Below are 19647 nucleotides of genomic sequence, written 5' to 3'. Positions count from 1 at the left end.
TAAAAGAAATGCAATGGAGCGGGTAATAATGCTCAGTAGGAAGTGTACTCATTACCTTACTCATGTAACTGTAACCCTCTGTATACAATTTTTACAATGAAATTTTTTTAAAAAACGACATTGAGATACCACCTCACTCCAGTTAGAATGACTAAAATCAAGAACTCTAAAAACAACAGATGCTGGAGGGGATGTGGACAGAAGGGAACCTTACTGCATTGTTGGTGGGAGTGTAAACTTGTTCAACCACTTTGGAAAGTGGTATGGAAGTTCCTCTAAAAACTCCACATAGAGCTCCCCTCTGACCCAGCAATCCCACTTTTGGGCATTTACCCAAATGTTTACAAACAAGACCACACTAAAGCTACCAGCACAACTATGTTTATTGCAGCACTATTTACTATAACTAAGATATGGAACCAACCCAGATGCCCCTCAGTAGATGAATGGATCAAGAAAATGTGGTATATATACACAATGGAATTCTATGCCTCCATCAGAAAGAATGACATTGCCCCATTTATTAGGAAATGGAAAGGCTTGGAAAAACTTATAAAATAAATTTCTTATTCTTTGAAATCTAGACGCTCAATTTAACAAATTAACATGTAGTTATTTATTTAGTTATTAAACCTGAACCTGCACTGTGAATAGTTTTCATTTTTTATAAAAAAATATACACTCGAAAGTTTAAATGACAGAATCTTTGCATAAATTGAAATACGCTAAATTCAAAAGCAACAAAGGGATCGTTAATCAAATATCTGATGTAAGGTAAAAGCAATAGGCTCTGTCAGGGTGAAAGAAGCAAAATTTTTGTTAAATTAAATATTATCTACTGCGGTCACATGATTTTCTCTTCTTTTAAACCTAAACTTTTTTGACATAAAATATAGATTCACACAGTTTTTGAGAATATAAAAATCTTAGTTAATGCTCATGTATTTTCTGAGGTTTGATTACCAAGGCATTTCAGAGAAACACTGAATTTCATGTATTTTTTGTAAACAGTGATTTTTAGAAATTGAATCAATCTTCCATATATGATGAAGCAAGATGTTCAATAACTTAAGCAATTATTCCTATAGACTTAAACATAAGTTAAGTTTGAATGGTATGAAATTAGTATTGTACCTCCTCTATAGAATTATTAAGAAATAAATGATTGTGATAGTATTTATTTTTCCTTCAACTAGAAAGAAAGGACTTCAGTATAGATGACAAAAACTTGAATGGAATGTAATAAAATTATGAAAAATTCAAGTCATTATGAGTTAGATGAAATAGTCATTATTGAACGTCACAAAATGAAATCTTTTGAAGCTTCCATATCTGTTAAATAAAATGTATTTGCACTCAAAGTATCTCTCTAATAATGGTATAATCAAACCACCTTCATGCCAAATAGCTTCTCTGAGTAATTCATAGAAATATTTAGAAGCAGAAGTTATGCCAATATATAGAAATATTTACCCACCTGAAATCATAAAGGATTGAGATTAATGATTAGCTTTCACTGTTGCCCTTTCAAAGGTAAACCGTTTGAAAGGTGAACCCTTTCAAGAGGGCATAGTTGTAGACGTTTGGTCACTGAGAACTTGTGACCAAAGTGGATTTTAAGATCAAAGTACTTTCCTCCTCTTCCTTCTTTTATTCTCTTTCTCCTTCTCCTTCTCATTTTCCTTCTCCCTCTCCAAATTCCCCTCCTCCTCTTTCTCCCTCTCCCACTCCTATTCTTATTCTTCTTTACTTCCTGGCTTCCATAATCCATCACATGTTCCTTACATGGGGTTCTGTGCCACCGGCAATCTAAAGCAATGAGGATAAGAAACATAAACTGAAATGTATAAAATAAGAAGCCAAGCTTAATATTTCCCCTTTTAAGGTAATTTCATAAAGTATTTGGTCATCATAATAGGAGATTCTCAAAGCATGCTCTCATTTATTATAAGGGATAAGATTTACTGGAAAACAATCTGACCAACATCGCCCTAATGAAATGATTGATTAAATTAATATTATACTGGGACAAATCTAGTTTAAAATATCAGCTATACTTCAATAAGAGGTGAAAAAATCGCCTCTAGTGTTTCCTATGTATAGACAGCAGAATTCAATCTGTTATTCAAGGAAATTGACCTGCAATTGGCAGCATTGTCCATTTCATAAATGATGTAAGAAGACTGTAGAACAAATTTCAATGCAAAGTGCCTGATATAAAATTTATTTTGTCCCCTGTATACTATGTATGTCTGCTTCCCAAAATCACTTGTATTTCATATTTTTAATTAACTTTAAGTAGTTGTATGGGAGTTACTGTTTGACCAAGCAGTTTATGAATAGTGTTTAGTGAGTGTTTTTTTTTCTTTTTTCTCTCCTGAGGTTTGAACTCTGGGTCTGGGAGCTGTCCCTGAGCTCCTTTGGATGAATGCTAGAAGTCTATCACTTGAGGCACAGCAGCACTTTCAGATTTTTCTGAGATTTAGTTGGAGATAAGAATCTCACAGACTTTCCTGCCTGGGCTGGCTTCAAAACTCAATCCTCAGCCTCTTGATTATCTAGGGTTACAGGTGTGAGCCACTATTGCCTGGCTTAATATAATGCACTTTTTTTTCTTGGCTAGTACTGGGGCTTGAACTCTGGCCCTTGGCAATGCCCTGGAGCTTCTTTTCCTAATGCTAGTAGTCTACGACTTGTGTCATAGTGCCAATTCCAGCTCATTTTGTTTATGTAGTACTGAGGAATCAAACCCAGGGCTCCATACATGCAAGGCAAGCAGTCTTCCACTAAGCCACATTCCATGGCCAATACAATGCATCTTGATAATCATTATCCCTCATCCTTCTCAATCCTATCTCATCCCTCAATTTACATAATTTTGCAGAATATTCAGACTCGCAATGTCATCTATAGTCACTCAGAGTATATATCACACATCATATTTTATGGATAGTTTTATTCATTAACATACTTGTTATACATTATAGAATTCTGAGATTTTAAATTCTAAATTATCACTCAGATTCACCTACTAATATTCAAAAAATTTTTCCTAAGGTTAATGCAAATGCAATCTGTAATTCTTCGATAAAATACAATGATTCTGGGCTGGGAAGGTGGCTCAGTGGTAGAACGCTTGCCTTGTATGCTCAAGGCCCTGGGTTCGATTCCTCAGCACCCCATAAGCAAAAAGAAAAAAGCCGGAAGTGGCTCTGTGGCTCAAGTGGTGGAGCGCTAGCCTTCAGCTGAAGAGCTGAGGGCCAGCGCCCAGGCACAGAGTTCAGGCCCCACGACCGGACCCCACCCCCCCAAAAATACAATGATTCTTAGAATATTAAAGAGTTGGAATAAGAACATCACCTTCAGTTCTAGAACATTTTATCATCACTACCCTCTCAAAATACTCCAATATTTATTAGTAGGCACTTCTGTCATCATTTCAACCAACCTCCCCTTGAGCAGCTAATATTTCATATTCTACCTCTACAGATGTGCCAATTTAAAAGAGCTCATATAATTAGAAAATTTTGAATATTTTATCCATTTCTCCCATGTAATATTACTGTTTCCAAATTTTTCTCATGGATAGAGCATATTGCTTAGTATACATGTTTATAAGGGTATAACATCCTAAATTAGCATTTCAATATTTTATTATATGTTATTTTTAAAGGTTTTGCTTTGTATATTCTTGTACATGTGTCTCATTGGATATGTGTTGAAATCTATTTTGCATATAAAATTATGATTCAAAATTATGGATCATAGAAGCAACTCTGTGTAATATCTTAAAGGTTGCCAGTATGTTTAACAAACTGACCCTATCATTTTAAGTGTCAAGCACCATTGTACAAGGATTCCAATTTCTACATAATTGTTGTGCAGGGCTATCTTATTGTTTCTATTTCCACTAATCTCTATATGTATGCAATGTCTAGGTATGTTATGATATTTCCATATGTTCCTTGGTTGTTGTTATATTCCTATAGTGATATGTATTTGGATTTTTTGATAACTTATTCAGGATCGTTAAAATTTTTCATTGGCATTAATATGCTCTTAATATATTTCTGATTCAAGTCTCTTTAAATAAATATATATGCATACACACTATGTGCATTTATATACAAATACCTATATATACATATATAAGAATATACAGATGTGTAAATACATGCATATAGACATATATGTATATTATTATTTTTATTTGTCTATAAGTTGTAAAAAATGATTCTAGTGGAAAACGCATTTACTTCCCGTTCTGTTTTCCAGAAATTCAGAGTCTGGGTTGTTGTTTTTTCCTTTATCTTCTAACTAGGAATCTTTATATCTTTCTGATGGTTCTTACCTAATCATGTCTCTTTTGAACCACACCTGGGACTATTAAGTACCCATTTGAGTATACTTCCCCCATGTGATAATTATTCAAATTTGTGTTATTGGGAAATGAAAGGCGATTATTTATTTTTGTTCTTCCTTATTTCAATCACAAGGTCTAGATAATGATTTTTGATATTTATACAGTGCTCTAGAGTGATTAAACACATCTATAAAAAAGATAACCTCACAATACATGGATAATGTTTATTTATTAAAAAATTGTAACATCACATTACCTGACCTTTCTGCTTGACTCAGACATATACTAGATATTGCAAATAAGAGAAACCATGGGGCTTATGTTTTTTTGGGCTTGGCTTACTTCACTTAATATAATTTTTCCAAGCCTTTCCCTTTCCTAACAAATGGGGAAATGTCATTCTTTCTGATGAAGGCATAGAATTCCATTGTTTATATATACCACATTTTTTGATCCATTCATCTACTTAGATATGTATTTAAATGTTTTTTTCTTTCATACATTTGTTTCTAACACATTTATAAGATTATTTCTTTGTTGCTTTGTATGTCCCTCCCCCATAGTATAACCCCTGCTTTCTCTATATTTGATGTTGGTATAATTTGTGGAGGAGATGGGGAAAACAAGTCGTTTAAGGATACAGGTGGACCCGTTGCAACTATGAGAAGTACAAGTTGTCATGTCGAAAACGAACTTTACAGGTTTGGTGCGGGGGTGGGGGGGATTGGTTGGGGGGGCAGGGGAGACTGGGAAGGGATGTGAAGGGTAAACAAAGGAGAAGGCTGCAATGCTTGATAAGAAATGTACTCATTATCTTGCCCATGTAATTGTAACCCCTCTGTACAGTATGTTAACACAAAATTAAAATTAAAAAAATGTAATAATTTCCTACAGGAAATATTGTCTATTTCTTTAGTTCTTGTTTAGGATTTGTTAAATTCTGGTGTGCTATAGTCAATTATAAAGTTATACAAGGATGGTAAAAAACAAACATCTTAATATCACATTCTAATATTAGCTTAGTTCTGCCTGTGTTATATATATGAGGCTGTATTTGAGTTTTGCTTCAATTTCACATGCTATATTCTCCCAGTATATAAGTTGAAAGAAGACTCCCTCTGGAAATATGCTATTTTTATAGCTAAGGAAAACAAGTCAACTGTTAGACACAGACAATGAGATAGAAATCTTCCCCTAGAAATAGCCTTTGACCACTTCTGATTCACATTTGTAAGCTGAAGTAAGTCACATGACCCATCTTGACATTGCAGAGTAGAGGTAAAGCTCACTTACAGGAAGCTGGTTAAGAACATAGAGTAATATGCCAAGATATGCAACACGAGATAAAGAGGGAAAAAAAGAGAACTACAATATAATCTATCATACTTGCCATCACAGTCTCTGCAGGAAGGAAGTTATTATGTACCTTTGTTTCTAAAACTACTTCAAATCATGTCTTTTATGCTAGGATGTTACAGGAATTAGAGAACATTTTGATACTGAGAGAGCATAAAACCTCAATGAAAGCTGGAGTAATCATTTCAATACTACATTATGTTCTCCAAGAAAAGAAACCATTTTGTAGACAATACTTTATACTTTCTTACCAAGTATCTTTTTTTTCCAGAAATGGATTTTGTTAGTATATGTGACTATCCACCAGAATAAATATCTTCATTTATCTTCATCTTGTGCAGACAGCAAGTCAATTGGATGTAAGTGGGAGTTCATCAGTATCACTTTTTAAAACTGTAAAAAATGTGGACAGGGAGCCAATACGCATATTTTTCCACCATCACCTATCACATCCTCCTTCTTCCTTCCTAGGAAACACACCCAGTCAATAAAAAGTCTTAGATATTTGGCTCTTGACCTTGAAAGTGGAAGCAGCATATTATGGATGTTGGAGATCACAGTTAATAGTGTTTTCCATAATAATGTCACATGCAACAGCCCTATGAGTCCTGTAGGTCTTAACACGATTTCGTTAGTAATGTGATAGGAATGTCAGCCTTACTGGATTTAGTATTGTTTTCCACTTCCTTTTCTACCACCTCCCCTAAATTATAATACATATTAACAGAATGAAAACGTAATGCCATCCTAAGAAAGTCCCATTGCACAAGACGTTATTTTGAAAAACAAATTTACAACTTTGGTGACGGGATGGGAGGATCGGTGGGCTAGGATGGTAAGGGGAAACAAAGGAGGAGGCAATAATGCTTGAAAAGAAATGTACTCATGGGCTGGGAAGGTGGCTCAGTGGTAGAGCGCTTGCCTTGCATGCCTGAGGCCCTGGGTTCGATTCCTCAGCACCACATAAGCAAAAAAAAACAACAACGTCGGAAGTGGTGCTGGGGCTCAAGAGTTAGAGCGCTAGCCTTGAGCTGAAGAGCTGAGGGACAGTGCCCAGGCCCAGAGTTCAGGCCCCACGACCGGACCCAAAAAAAAAAAAAAAAAAAAAAGAAATGTACTCATTACCTTGCTCATGTAATGGTAACCCATGTGTACTATATTTTCACATACACAAAAAAAACTTATGAATATAAAAAAGAAAGTCATTTAGGGCTCTGGGAATTTGGCTTTATGGAACAGTTATTGCTTAGCATGCATGAAACCCTGGGTTCAATTCCTCCATACTACATAAACAGAAAAGGCAACACTGGAAGTGGTGCTTTGTCTGAAGTGGTAGAGTGTTGGCACTGATGTAAAATAAAAAAGAAGCTCAGGAACAGTTCTCTGGCCCTGAGTTCAAGCCCCAGGATGGGCAAAAGAGTCATTTATCAAGTAAATGCAAAATAAAGAACCCATATTTGGAATATATAATTGTTCCTTCCAAATGATATCTAACAATAGTCTTTAATTCATGTACTTTACCTATATTAGAATACTGTGTTGAACAAAAAAATGTTTTCATAATAGATCATGGTAATTAATGCCAGTAGTATGTTTAGATATCAGGTGAAGATTAATCCTGGAAATTCAAAGATTCCAGGCTTTTGAGTGGTAACTGCTAATCACAATAAAAAGGTTAGTACATATGTGAGATTTGGAAATCTTTTTGGTAAATCAGGGCACCGAAAAGGCAGAGGTTAATTAATAGTTTTGACAGAGGAGAAGGAATAACTCCAGATTGAAGGAATAAATGATAGTAATAACTAAGTTACACCACGAACTGTTCTATGGAAGCATTTATGGTTATTGAAGAACTAGTTATCAACTAGGCTTATTCCTCAGTGCCTTTAGCATTCTAATCACTTAGACTAGTTCTTAATCTTTGTGTGATAAGTTGTATATCCTTCTATACTGTTCTTTCACAACTGATTTCCTTTGCTTTCTAAAAATCTATGTCTTTCATATTTCTCTATGAACAATTTCTGATACTAAGTCCACAAAAGCAGACAGCAGAGGATGCTAAGGTTAGAGTCCCACACCTCATGAGTCATTAATGTAACAACATGGAAAAGGAGGACATATTTATTGCTACCTCAATTTTTCTAAAAAGCTGCAATGTCACATCATTTGATTCAAATTTCCATTCTTTGTCTACATAATGTCATTTAGTGCACATAAATGCAAATATGAGACAGGTACTGGTGGCTCATTCCTATAATACTCGCTACTCAGGAGGTTGAGACCAGAGGATTGTGGTTCAAAGCAAGCCATTGTCAGGAAAATCCATGAGACATTTATCTTCAATTAGACACCAGAATCCCAGAAGTGGTGTTGTAGCTAGAGGTAGAGCACTAAATTTGAGCTGAAGACCTGAGGGACAGTGCCGAGGATTGGAGTTCAAGCCCCACGACCGACAGAAAATGTGTAAATATGACTTTGCTTCCCCCAAAGGAATGACAAAGTCAATAGTAATCTTCGCAAGCACAGAAAATAATTCCAAAAGGATTCAATGTACCTACTTTTGCTGAGTTAAGTTATGGCTTCCTTTCTGGACATATTCCCTTCTCTACGATTATCTAATGCACATACTTAGGTAGCAATTTAAAACTGAGAGTGATGATATTGTCCTATCAGAAATTCAAGTTAGTAATGAAAATTTCTTCTTAAGACCTTACACAAAAAATACCATGATATAGTGTAATAGAACTCACTGTTGAACATATGAGCTTTCTAATTGATCCAATATTTATTGGTACCAACATTAGAAAAAATGTATAATGCAGTAATAAAATAGAATTCCTTTGCATGACTACGTAAATTCCTTGTTTTTTTAAGTCACTGTTTTCATCTTAAAAAATAGGGCTGTCTATTGTCTTCATGTGATTTTGATGATTGAAAGTGCTTAATGAGAAATCAAAATGCATTATAGTCCTTTGTTATCAATTCTCACTTTTTCTTCTTGGAGAATATAATGATCAAACAATAGTTCAGAATCAGCAAGCAATAGGTCAGAATCATGTTTCCAGTGCAAGTGGATCACCAGTAAGTAATCCTAAATACCATTTTCCACAAAGTTTTTGTGACAGATATAATTGGCCTGCCTTCTCTAGCTGCTTTCCTAGTCTGGGCCTATTCCTTCATTGTACAGGAAAAGTGTGATTCAACTGATTTAAGTGAGATATGTTACTAGAAGTATGAAGGATTTAGATTCTTGTCTGTATATTAGTAAATCTGTGTCTCTTTATGTAGGCTACAAAAGTGAATTTACAAATTTCAAGTTAATACATGAATTCTCTTTCCATCTTTTTTAAAAAATAAAATTCTGCTTGCTCTATAAATTGATCAGAGGCATGGATTTGTGGCTAGGTAGGTCCTTGCACATCTCTCTGTTCCTCTCTCTCTTTCATGGTTCTCATAGATAATATGATTGCTCCATAATTATCCTAATTTATTTTGCTTTTATATTTTTGGTTTCATCATTTCATTTTCTGCTCTGCCATTTCACAAATCATTAATGTAGAAGGCATTATTTCATATTTTCTCATTCCTAGAATAAGCTGCACATGAAGACAGCCATAGTCCTCATTTTCAGTCTGTACCATTGAATACGGAGGAACATCTTTCCTCTGCTCTCCATCAAATCCCTACTCTCGTAAGAATAATTTAGAATAGTAAAAATGGAAAAAGAGAAAATAAAACATGGTGAAAAAAGATGCAGAAAATTCACCAGATATTTTTGAGCAGGTCAACCAACATGAACTATTAGGGAAATACATGGACACCTCATTTTCACTGGCACTCAAAGTCTCTGGTTAGGCAATTCTGATAAAGATGAGGAACAAGATGAAAATATGAGAAATGATATCAGTTGCAATAAAAAAATAGAGAAGGATCCAAGCAAATTTCTTCTTTGTGCTGCCGAAAATAATTGGCTTACTACAGTGCCGAGACTACTTTCCAAAATGGTCACTCATGTGAATACAAGGGATGACGATGAGTATACGCCTCTTCATCAGGAAGTCTACAGTGGACACTTAGACATTGTCCTTGAGTTGGTGGCTCAAGTGGCACATACAATAACTGTAGATGGATGGACATATCTGCACAGTGCTTATAAGTGGAATAATAACAGAGTGGCTTTTTTCTCACTTCATCATGATGCAGATTCCAAGGCCCATTCTAAAGGCCTCTTGACCCCCTTGAATCTTGCTGATGGAAATTAAGATAGCAAAAATTCATTTGATCCCCTACTGATGAAACATTACATAAAACCATGACTGAAGAACAATTTGGAAGAAACTGCGTTTGATATTGCTAAAAGGATAAGTATGTATCACTACCTCTTTGAAGTTGTGGAAGAATGCATAAATTTTTCCACTAAGTCCTAATGATTCAATTACTTTTTTTAAATTTCAAAAATGCCATTCCATCGTTTGTGTCCATACAAAATATTTTCAAAATACAAATAACAGCAATCACTTACTGTAAAAATTCATGGATTCTGTGGAATTCTTTCAAGTGAATTGCCTGCCTTTGATGTCAAAATGTATTCAAGTGTTTTTGTATACATCTATAATGATTTCTTCAGAGTTTGTGGCTTTTTAATCAGAAATAATTTTAACTTATCTATTGAAATTAATACAGAAACTAAAGATATTTCTCGTGCTTGTCTGAAAAAGTATATTTTAAAATATTCTATAGTCTATGTTTGTATAGTGTCCATAATCTATTTTATTGTCCCCCAGATATAATACTTTGAATTTTATGCTACTTTATAATATATAGCTTCATTAATGTTTCCTTTCAGGTTTCATTCCATATAGAAATAGTTTAAGATTCCTTTGTTTCCTAGGTCCTTATAGTATTATATTTCTTTGGGATAGAACGAAAATGTTGTCTAATTTCAAAAGTTTTATAGAGGATATGCTATGTAAAGGCCTTTCTTTTTTTTTGGGGGGGGGGGCCAGTTGTGGGACTGAACTCTGAGCTTGGGCGCTGTCCCTCAGCTCTTAAGCTCAAGGCTAGCTCTCTACCACTTGAGCCACAGTGCCAATTCCAGCTTTTTTCTTTTTGCTTATGTGGTGCTGAGGAATCGAACTCAAGGCCTCAGGCCTGCAGGGCAAGCACTCTAAGACTGATCCACCTTCCCAGCCCCATATAAAGGCCTATCTTTTTTCTATTTCTTTTTTTATTGTGAAAATACTGTACAGAGGGGTTACAATTACATGGGCAAGATAGTGAGTACATTTCATATCAAGCATTGTAGCCTCCTCCTTTGTTTACCCTTTCCATCCCTTCCTATCCTCCCTCTCCCACACCCAATCCTCCCCCCCAAGTTGTAAAGTTCGTTTTTGACATGACAACATGTACTTCTCATTGTTGCAACATGTCCACCTGTATCCTTATTTAAACGACTTGTTATTCCACTTCCCTTCCACAAATTATACCGACATCAAATACAGTGAAAGCAGGGTTATATTGTGGGGGAGGGACATACAAAGCAACAAAGAAATAATCTCATAATTGCATTAGAAACATATGCATGAAAGAAAAAAAAAACATTTGGAAAAAATTATATTAAGTGAAGTAAGCCAGGCCCAAAGAAACGTAGGTCCCATGGTTTCCCTTATTTGCAATATCTAGTAGATGTATGAGTCAAGGGGAAACGGTCAGATAATGTGATGTCAGGAAAATGAACCCTTAGATATGTATTTTAATGTTTTTTTTCTTTCATGCATGTGTTTCTAACGCAGTTATAAGATTATCTTTTTGTTGCTTTGTATGTCCCTCCCCCAGAGTATAACCCCTGCTTTTACTATATTGGATGTCAGTATAACTTGTGGAGGAGATGGGGAAAAACCAATTGTTTAAGGATACAGGTGGACCTGTTTCAACAATGAGAAGCACAAGTTGTCATGTCCAAAACGAGATTTACAAAGTCGGTGCGGGGGGGGGGGAGGGGGGGCAAAGGAGAAGGATTGGGATTGGGGGGAAGGGGAGGCTGGGAAGGGATGTGAAGGGTAAAAAAAGGAGGAGGCTGCAATGCTTGGTAAGAAATGTACGCATTATCCTGCCCATGTAATTGTAACCCCTCTGTACAGTATGTTCACAAATAAAATAAAATTAAATTAAAAAAAAGAAAAAAAACATTTAAAATACATATCTTAGGGTTCATTTTCCTAACATCCCCTTATCTGACCTTTTCTGCTTGACTCATACATATACTAGATATTGCAAATAAGGGAAATTATAGGACCTATGTTTCTTTGGGCTTGGCTTACTTCACTTAATATAATTTTTCCAAGTCTTTCTGTTTCCTAACAAATCAAAGAAAGGTTGGACAAATGGGATTGCATGAAGTTGCAGAGCTTCAACATGGCAAAGGACATAGCTAGCAAGATCAATAGAATGTCAACGGATTGGGAGAAGACCTTCACTAGCCATACATCGGACAAGGGTCTCATATCTAAAATATACTTGGAACTCAAAAAATTAAATCCCCCAACAACAAATCCTCAAAGAAACAACTGCCCAAAAATTAAGTGGGCTAATAACTTAAAGAGAAAATTCTCTGAAGAAGAAAGAAGGATGGCCAATAGACCCATGAAGAAATGCTCAACCTCCCTAGCCATAAAAGAAATGCAAATCAAAACAAAATTGAGATACCACCTCACACCAGTTAGAATGGCAAAAATCAAGAACTCTAATAACAACAGATGCTGGAGGGGATGTGGACAGAAGGGAACCTTACTTCATTGTTGGCGGAAGTGTAAACTTGTTCAAACACTTTGGAAAGTAGTATGGAGGTTCCTCAAAGAGTCCACATCGAGCTCCCCTATGACCCAGCAGTCCCACTTTTGGGCATTTACCCAAGTGTTTACAAACAAGACCACACTAAAGGTATCAGCACAACTATGTTTATTGCAGCATTATTTACCATATCTAAGATCTGGAACCAACCCAGATGCCCCTCAGTAGATGAATGGATCAAGAAAATGTGGTATATATACAGAATGGAATTCTATGCCTCCATCAGAAAGCATGACATTGCCCCATTTGTTAGGAAATATAAAGGCCTTTCTAAGGTGAAGATTTAATACACTGATGTCAAACTATTAATTATATGAATTACGTGTAATTTTACTTGTAATTTTGTAATCAATTTTTAATGTTTTTCATTTCTTGTATGTGAAGAATGAAAAATTTTGAATACTTCACAAATTTTCATAGCATCCTTATGCAAGTGCCCTGTTAATATCTGTATTGTTGTAATTTGGTTATACATGCTGCTGAAGCATATAGTATCATCTAAACTAAATAGTTAATGTTGCAATCTTTATACAGGGTTATATTCTTGGGTGCCTATTTGTTACAAGGAAACCTTATTGTTTCTAACAGTGCTATTGATCTTATTTCCCTGAAATACTGTGAATAGTCGAAAAATTTTATTGTTCAGTCCATTGCTCACATTTGCAAGTTTTTGTCAATTCCTATTTTAAATATTTTCCATTTTGGATTTGATTGTACTTTCAAGTATTTATAGCTAGGTCTAAAGGTGATGGCTGTTTCAAGTAGTAATTTATCCAACTGAGATAGCTCTGTGGAGCCAATGGATTCAAAGTAAGCCTTGCTTAAGAGCTACTTCTAAACTTCTGCTGTTGAAATTTTCCCAAATGAGGTCTTACTTCCTAAATGAGATCCTAGGATCCCAGGACCCAGTTATCTGCATCATCAGATAACATGGGCAAGATTTCTCACCTAGGCCCATGCAACATGCCAACAGAAACTAATTGAAGACCCATATCAATTTCTCATTTCCTATATTTCAGATCCCCAATTCCTTGAGATGCAGGAATTATCAGTAAGCAATTGTGAAATGCAAGGCAACTTAAAATGAATGAGGAGATCACAAAATCTGAGAGACAGTGCTGTAATTCAAACTTTCAGTTTACATATGACCAATCCATATGAGTGAACAAGATCACAAAATGTCATAAGATTATTTTTAATACTCCTCCTCTAATGAGTAATGAAATATTTCAGTCCAGCATAAGTGATCCAAAAAAGAGTTCCTGGAATGATCGATCCATAATTGCTCTATCAACTTTTGGAAAACTTGACTTAGAGGTGAAATGTAATTTAGAAAAACATTAAATGAGAAGATCCTTAGTGCTTCAAAACATTGATACTTCAGTTAAACTTGGTTCTGTGATATAAAAATGTCACTCTCAAACCAATGACAACGTACATTTAATCTCCTGAAAGTGTATTCCTTTTCAAATAAACATTTTAAAATCATATTCACCAAAATAACTTTTGACAAGTAGTTGATACTTAGTGCCATTACAAGTTTTTCAAGTATAGGGAGCAAGTTACAATAGAGTTGATTTATTTACCCAGCACCAATGACAAACAGGTTCAACCATTCATTAAAGTGTAGAAAGAGTACCACCCACCATTTGTGTTGTTCAGTAGGTGCCTTCCAAAAATGTGTTCAATAGATCAGCCTCCCATATTTCAAACCCTAAGGTTAGCTAATGAAGTTAATTTCAACACAATAGTTGTTGGGTCTTCGTCCATCCCACGAAAGACAAAAGGGGTCTAAGGAAAGGTAAGTGTGGCTGGTAGCCCGTTCCCCAGCCTCCCTTACCCCAGGAGAAAATCAGACGCAGCAGGGAGTCAAGTCAAGCAGTAAACTCGTTTATTAACACAGAGCAAGCCCTTTTTAAAGAAAAAAAAAAGAGCACGTGGCTTGGGAGGGGAGGAAGAGGAACCAATCACTGTAAAGGCCACACCCTATCATGCACCTAAACTTCCACGGTCTAGTTATGCACTGAAGGTAAAGTAAATTGGGCTCTGCCCACTCAACTCCCTCTCAGAACCATCTTTGCTGCCCATGTGCTCCACAAATAGTGACAATAGTCAGAAATAGTTGCCTTATCAAATGTTGTTTTATTTTTTCTCTATCTGTATAACATAGTAAGAAATATGACTTTATGTCTTGAATATGAATACTCATCAGAGATGTGAAAAACATAAAATCTGTCTTCTATTTCTATCATATTCCTCTATAATAGTAAATCTTAGTTTTCTTCTTTTTCCAAAACCTACAAGTAGTAGAAAATATTATCCCAGGTAAAATAAAATAATCACACACCATTGTACAAAGCCATTTATAAAAATTGATAATTAGGAATACATTCTATGCCATTTTAAACTTTCTTTTTGACTAAAGATCAATCTTCCAAATAGATGAGAATACAATTATGTCTAGGTGCTTCGCATCTCCATTCTTGCAAATTGTTACTACAGATGAGTGAATTATGGAAATATAAGCTGACATCAGTTCAAGTATATGCAGGATTGAAACTCCTTTCAAAGTATTATCAGACATTTTAACAGAATGAGTATCAGAGAGGAAGTTGAAACCAGAGAGGAATAATAGTAAAGATGAAAAATTGAACAAAGGGTAAGTACAGCTAGAATACACATGTGATAAAGGAAGTGATATATCAGAAATAAATCTTGGAGAAGGGGTTAGTTGAGAATGATAGAAGGAGTCACTGTGATCCAGGAGTATTAGATAATTGGATGGATATATTTAATTGTAACACACTTGCACAACCTTATGAAATTCAGTTAATAAACACAACAAGAAATAAAAAAACACGCAAAAATCACAACCAAATAGCAATCTCTAGAGAGTATGAATATGACCTCTCAAAATTGTAAGGAGTTAATGAAGGGCATTCTTGGTAAAAGCAAATAAAGCTGTTCAAAGAGGGCAGTTTGGGGTATGGGAGAATTTTGAACTGGTTTAAATAGATTGTCTAAGGTTATAAATCACCTACATCAGCTGCAAATATTATCTTTCTTCTGCTAATTTTCTTTGGATGAACTGGATACTCCAGCCCTCAGCCACACTTGATAGCTTGAGAAGATAGAATGGATGAAACAAGATCAAGAAACCATTGCTCCACTGGAGAGAAAACAATCCTCTATGTTTTCTTTCATCTCTCTTCACTACGTTTTCTTCATACTTTTAAGTCGATTTTGAATTATATTTTTCCTTCTTTGTTCTGGCAAATTAATTAGTCAAAGTAATTCACTAAATATTACTTGCCATTTTTTATCATGCTATTGAATTGGGCAAGCGAGTCCATTAAACTTCCCTCTTGCATTTGGTTGCCATGAAAGAACATCTATGTTAATGAGGAAAATCTAATGTAAACATTTCTCTCCAGAAAACCAGTCGAAGATTCTGTGATCACAAATATTTAGCTATACATTTTCCTTTTCTGTTACCTTGAATGTCTTCTTGTGTCTAAAGTGCCCAGAAAAATAAGTACTCCATCACTTTTTGGTTTAATCAATTCTAACCTCAAAGATATATATTCCTAACATGATGCTTAGACGAATTAAAAACTACACTGCTTTTATCTTCTCTCTTAAGACTCTCCTTAGATACCATATCAGGAACAGTGAAGTTATTCCTTGCAAAATTTTTTCAATAGATTATTTTTCTCTTGGGCTTGCATTTGCTCAACAAGATGTATGAAGGAGAACAGAATTAAATTACCCATATCTTGAAAGATAGTGTCTGGTACAAAAGGACAATGCTTCTATGTCCTACTTCTATGTCCTCCTCTTAGCTCTTGCTTGATTTCCAATTTATCACTGGTCCTTGGCTTTACGTCTAGTGACGGACTACACAGCCTCAGCCACTGCTACATCTTCATGGTTTCTCTTTTAAAACTCTCTTAAGTTGTCTCATTTGGATGTAGAATTTATTTTCCTGTCTTCATTCAATCAGTTCTTCAGTGTAGTGAGCCAAATAAGCTCTGTCACTTTAGGTAGCAAAAATATTAAGACAATCTATATCAAAAAGTTTGGGCCTCCCTCCACTGCTGAAGCCAACGTGCTTAGCTAGGACTTCTAAGAACAATTTTCTAACCTTTTCTATTTTTAATTCTTTTCTAATCCCAAAATTTTTTGTCTTATGTAATTTGTCTTCACTATCTCATGTTAATAAGGATATTATATTTTGTGAACCACTTAGAAATGTGAAATCATTGGTTTGATGTATCCAATCAGATTTTTTTTCTGTGTTTCACTGCTTCACGTGCAAAGACATTGTGGAAAATGTTACAAAGAGAAAAGTGTAACCCAATACCTTCTTTCATTGGGGAGGGCATTTTCTCCCTAAATATTTTGACCCAAATTTTCATTTTCAGAGAATTACTGTTTGATAATTAAAGGTTAATTCACAAATTTTGATATCTTATGTTTTTAAGAATTTTGTATTTAAATTCCACTACAACCTTGTTTCACACAGTGAGAGTATATTTCCAGGGTAAAGACAATTCTCAAGGGAACCTACAGGATTTACAGCAAGGTTTCTGAGGTTTGTTTGTTTAGTGTGAAAAAGAGACATCCTCAACCACATTGCTTCCTCTCTACTAAGTCTCCATGGACTTCTTTGCATGAAAGCCTATTTTCCCAGGCAATTTTAAATTTTCTTAATAGGCTATGTTGTTAAAAATTTTGAACAATTAAAATTTAAACTCTTTTGAAATTCCTTTATCAGAACCACGAATTCACCAATCCTAATTCCATCTTTAACATAAAAAAATTAACATCTTGTTTTCATTATATAGTGTCCATGCAACTATTATTTTCCAGTGACTTTGTTATGCATATATATGACCATATTTGTTGATGCTGAGCAAAATGAAATCCAAGATAAAAATCCAAGAGATTTTTATTTGCAGTTGTTGTTTTTAATGTCCTATGTGATTTCTATTTTTTATGGTTTTTTTCCTATGGTTTATCCCTGCTGTATTTGATTTTGTTACCCTGTGCATTGTGTATTCATTTACCTTAATTAGAGAAGGGAAGAAGAACAGCAATGGATTTTTTTCCCTATGGTTTATCCCTGCTGTATTTGATTTTGTTACCCTGTGTATTGTGTATTCATTTACCTTAATTAGAGAAGAGAAGAGGAACAAAGGACAAAGGGCCAACCAATGCAATAGCAATACGCACAAGACAATATGTTGGAAATGTACATTACAACTTGTGAGGGGTGAAGGGGTGAAAGAAAACTGTGAGAAATATGAGGGAAGGTTAACAAGTTTGAAAAGTTATGTATTCACTACTTACAATTACTGTAACCCTACTGTTTATAACTTTGATAATAAAATTAAAAAATAAGCTGTATAAAATATAATTTCATTGTATTGGTACAGTAAATATTATTGTTTATGTAGTAACCTTTAAAAAATAATACTATTTGGGGAACCTCCATACTGCTTTCCAAAGTGGTTGAACAAGTTTACATTCCCACCAACAATGAAGTAAGGTTCCTTTCTGTCCACATCCCCTCCAGCATCTGTTGTTGTTAGAGTTCTTGATTTTTGCTGTTCTAACTGGAGTGAGGTGATATCTCAATGTTGTTTTGATTTGCATTTCTTTTATGGCTAGGGATGTTGAACATTTCTTCATGTGTCTATTGGCCATCCTTCTGTCTTCTTCAGAGAAGCTTCTCTTTAAGTCTTTTGCCCACTTATTTATTGGGCAGTTGTTTCTTTGAGGATTTGTTGTTGGGTGGTTTAATTTTTTGAGTTCCAAGTATATTTTAGATATGAGACCCTTGTCCGTTGTATGGCTAGTAAAGATCTTCTCCCAATCGGTGGGCTTTCTATTGATCTTGCCAGCTATGTCATTTGCCCTGCAGAAGCTCTGCAATCTTATGCAATCCCATTTGTCCAACCTTTCTTTGATTTGTTGTGCTTCCGGGTCTCTATTCAGGAAATTTCGGCCTGAGCCAAGGAGACCTAGGGTTTCTCCTATTCCATCCTGTAATGTTTTCAGAGTGTCTGCTTTGACTTCAAGGTCTTTGATCCATTTGGACTTGATTCTGGTGCAGGGTGATATATAAGGATCTAGCTTTAGTTTTCTACATGTAGTTAACCAATTTTGCCAGCACCATTTACTGATCTCCCCAATGATCCAGCAATCCCACTTTTGGGCATTTACCCAAATGTTTACAAACAAGACCACACTAAAGCTACCAGCACAACTATGTTTATTGCAGCATTATTTACCATAGCTAAGATCTGGAACCAACCCAGATGCCCCTCAGTAGATGAATGGATCAAGAAAATGTGGTATATATACACAATGGAATTCTATGCCTCCATCAGAAAGCATGACATTTCCCCATTTGTTAGGAAATGGAAAGGTTTGGAAAAAATTATATTAAGTGAAGTAAGCCAGGCCCAAAGAAGCATAGGTCCCATGGTTTCCCTTATTTGCAATATACAGTATAGGTATGAGTCAAGCGGAAAAGGTCAGATAATGTGATGTTAGGAAAATGAACCCTTAAATATGTATTTTAATGTTTTCGTTTCTTTCATGCATGTGTTTCTAACGCATTTATAAGATTATTTCTTTGTTGCTTTGTATGTCCCTCCCCCACAGTGTAACCCCCGCTTTCACTATATTTGATGTCAGTATAACATGTGGAGGAGATGGGGACAAACAAGTCGTTTAAGGATTCAGGTGGACCTGTTGCAACAATGAGAAGTACAAAATGTCATGTCAAAACCAGCTTTACAATGTCGGTGTTGGGGGGGAGGGGGGTATAATTGGGTGGGGGGAGGGGGGAGGCGGGGAAGGGAGGTGAAGGGTAAACAAAGGAGGAGGCTGCAATGCTTGGTAAGAAATATATGCATTATCCTGCCCATGTAATTGTAGCCCCTCTGTACAGTATGTTCTCAAATAAAATAAAATTAAATTAAAAAAATAATAATTCTATTTTGCATCTAATGTGAATTAATTACCCCTTTTCTATCAGAGAGTCTTCAATTTGAATGTTATCCAACTAG

The 19647-nt window shown here is 35.2% G+C and overlaps 2 pseudogenes; one reads left to right on the top strand and one right to left on the bottom strand.

The window, feature by feature from the left end:
• Positions 1-9435: 9435 nt before the first annotated feature.
• LOC138810619 (ankyrin repeat domain-containing protein 49 pseudogene) lies at positions 9436-10146 on the top strand (annotated as a pseudogene).
• A 2810-nt stretch (positions 10147-12956) lies between these two features.
• Positions 12957-13056, bottom strand: LOC138810623 (U6 spliceosomal RNA; annotated as a pseudogene).
• Between the last annotated feature and the right edge of the window lie 6591 nt (positions 13057-19647).

The sequence above is a fragment of the Dipodomys merriami genome, unplaced genomic scaffold, assembly GCF_024711535.1.
Source record: "Dipodomys merriami isolate MVZ:Mamm:240054 unplaced genomic scaffold, mDipMer1.0.p SCAF_500, whole genome shotgun sequence".
NCBI lineage: Eukaryota > Metazoa > Chordata > Mammalia > Rodentia > Heteromyidae > Dipodomys > Dipodomys merriami.
Note: the sequence above shows the minus strand (reverse complement) of the source record. Positions and strands in the feature narration are given on the sequence as shown.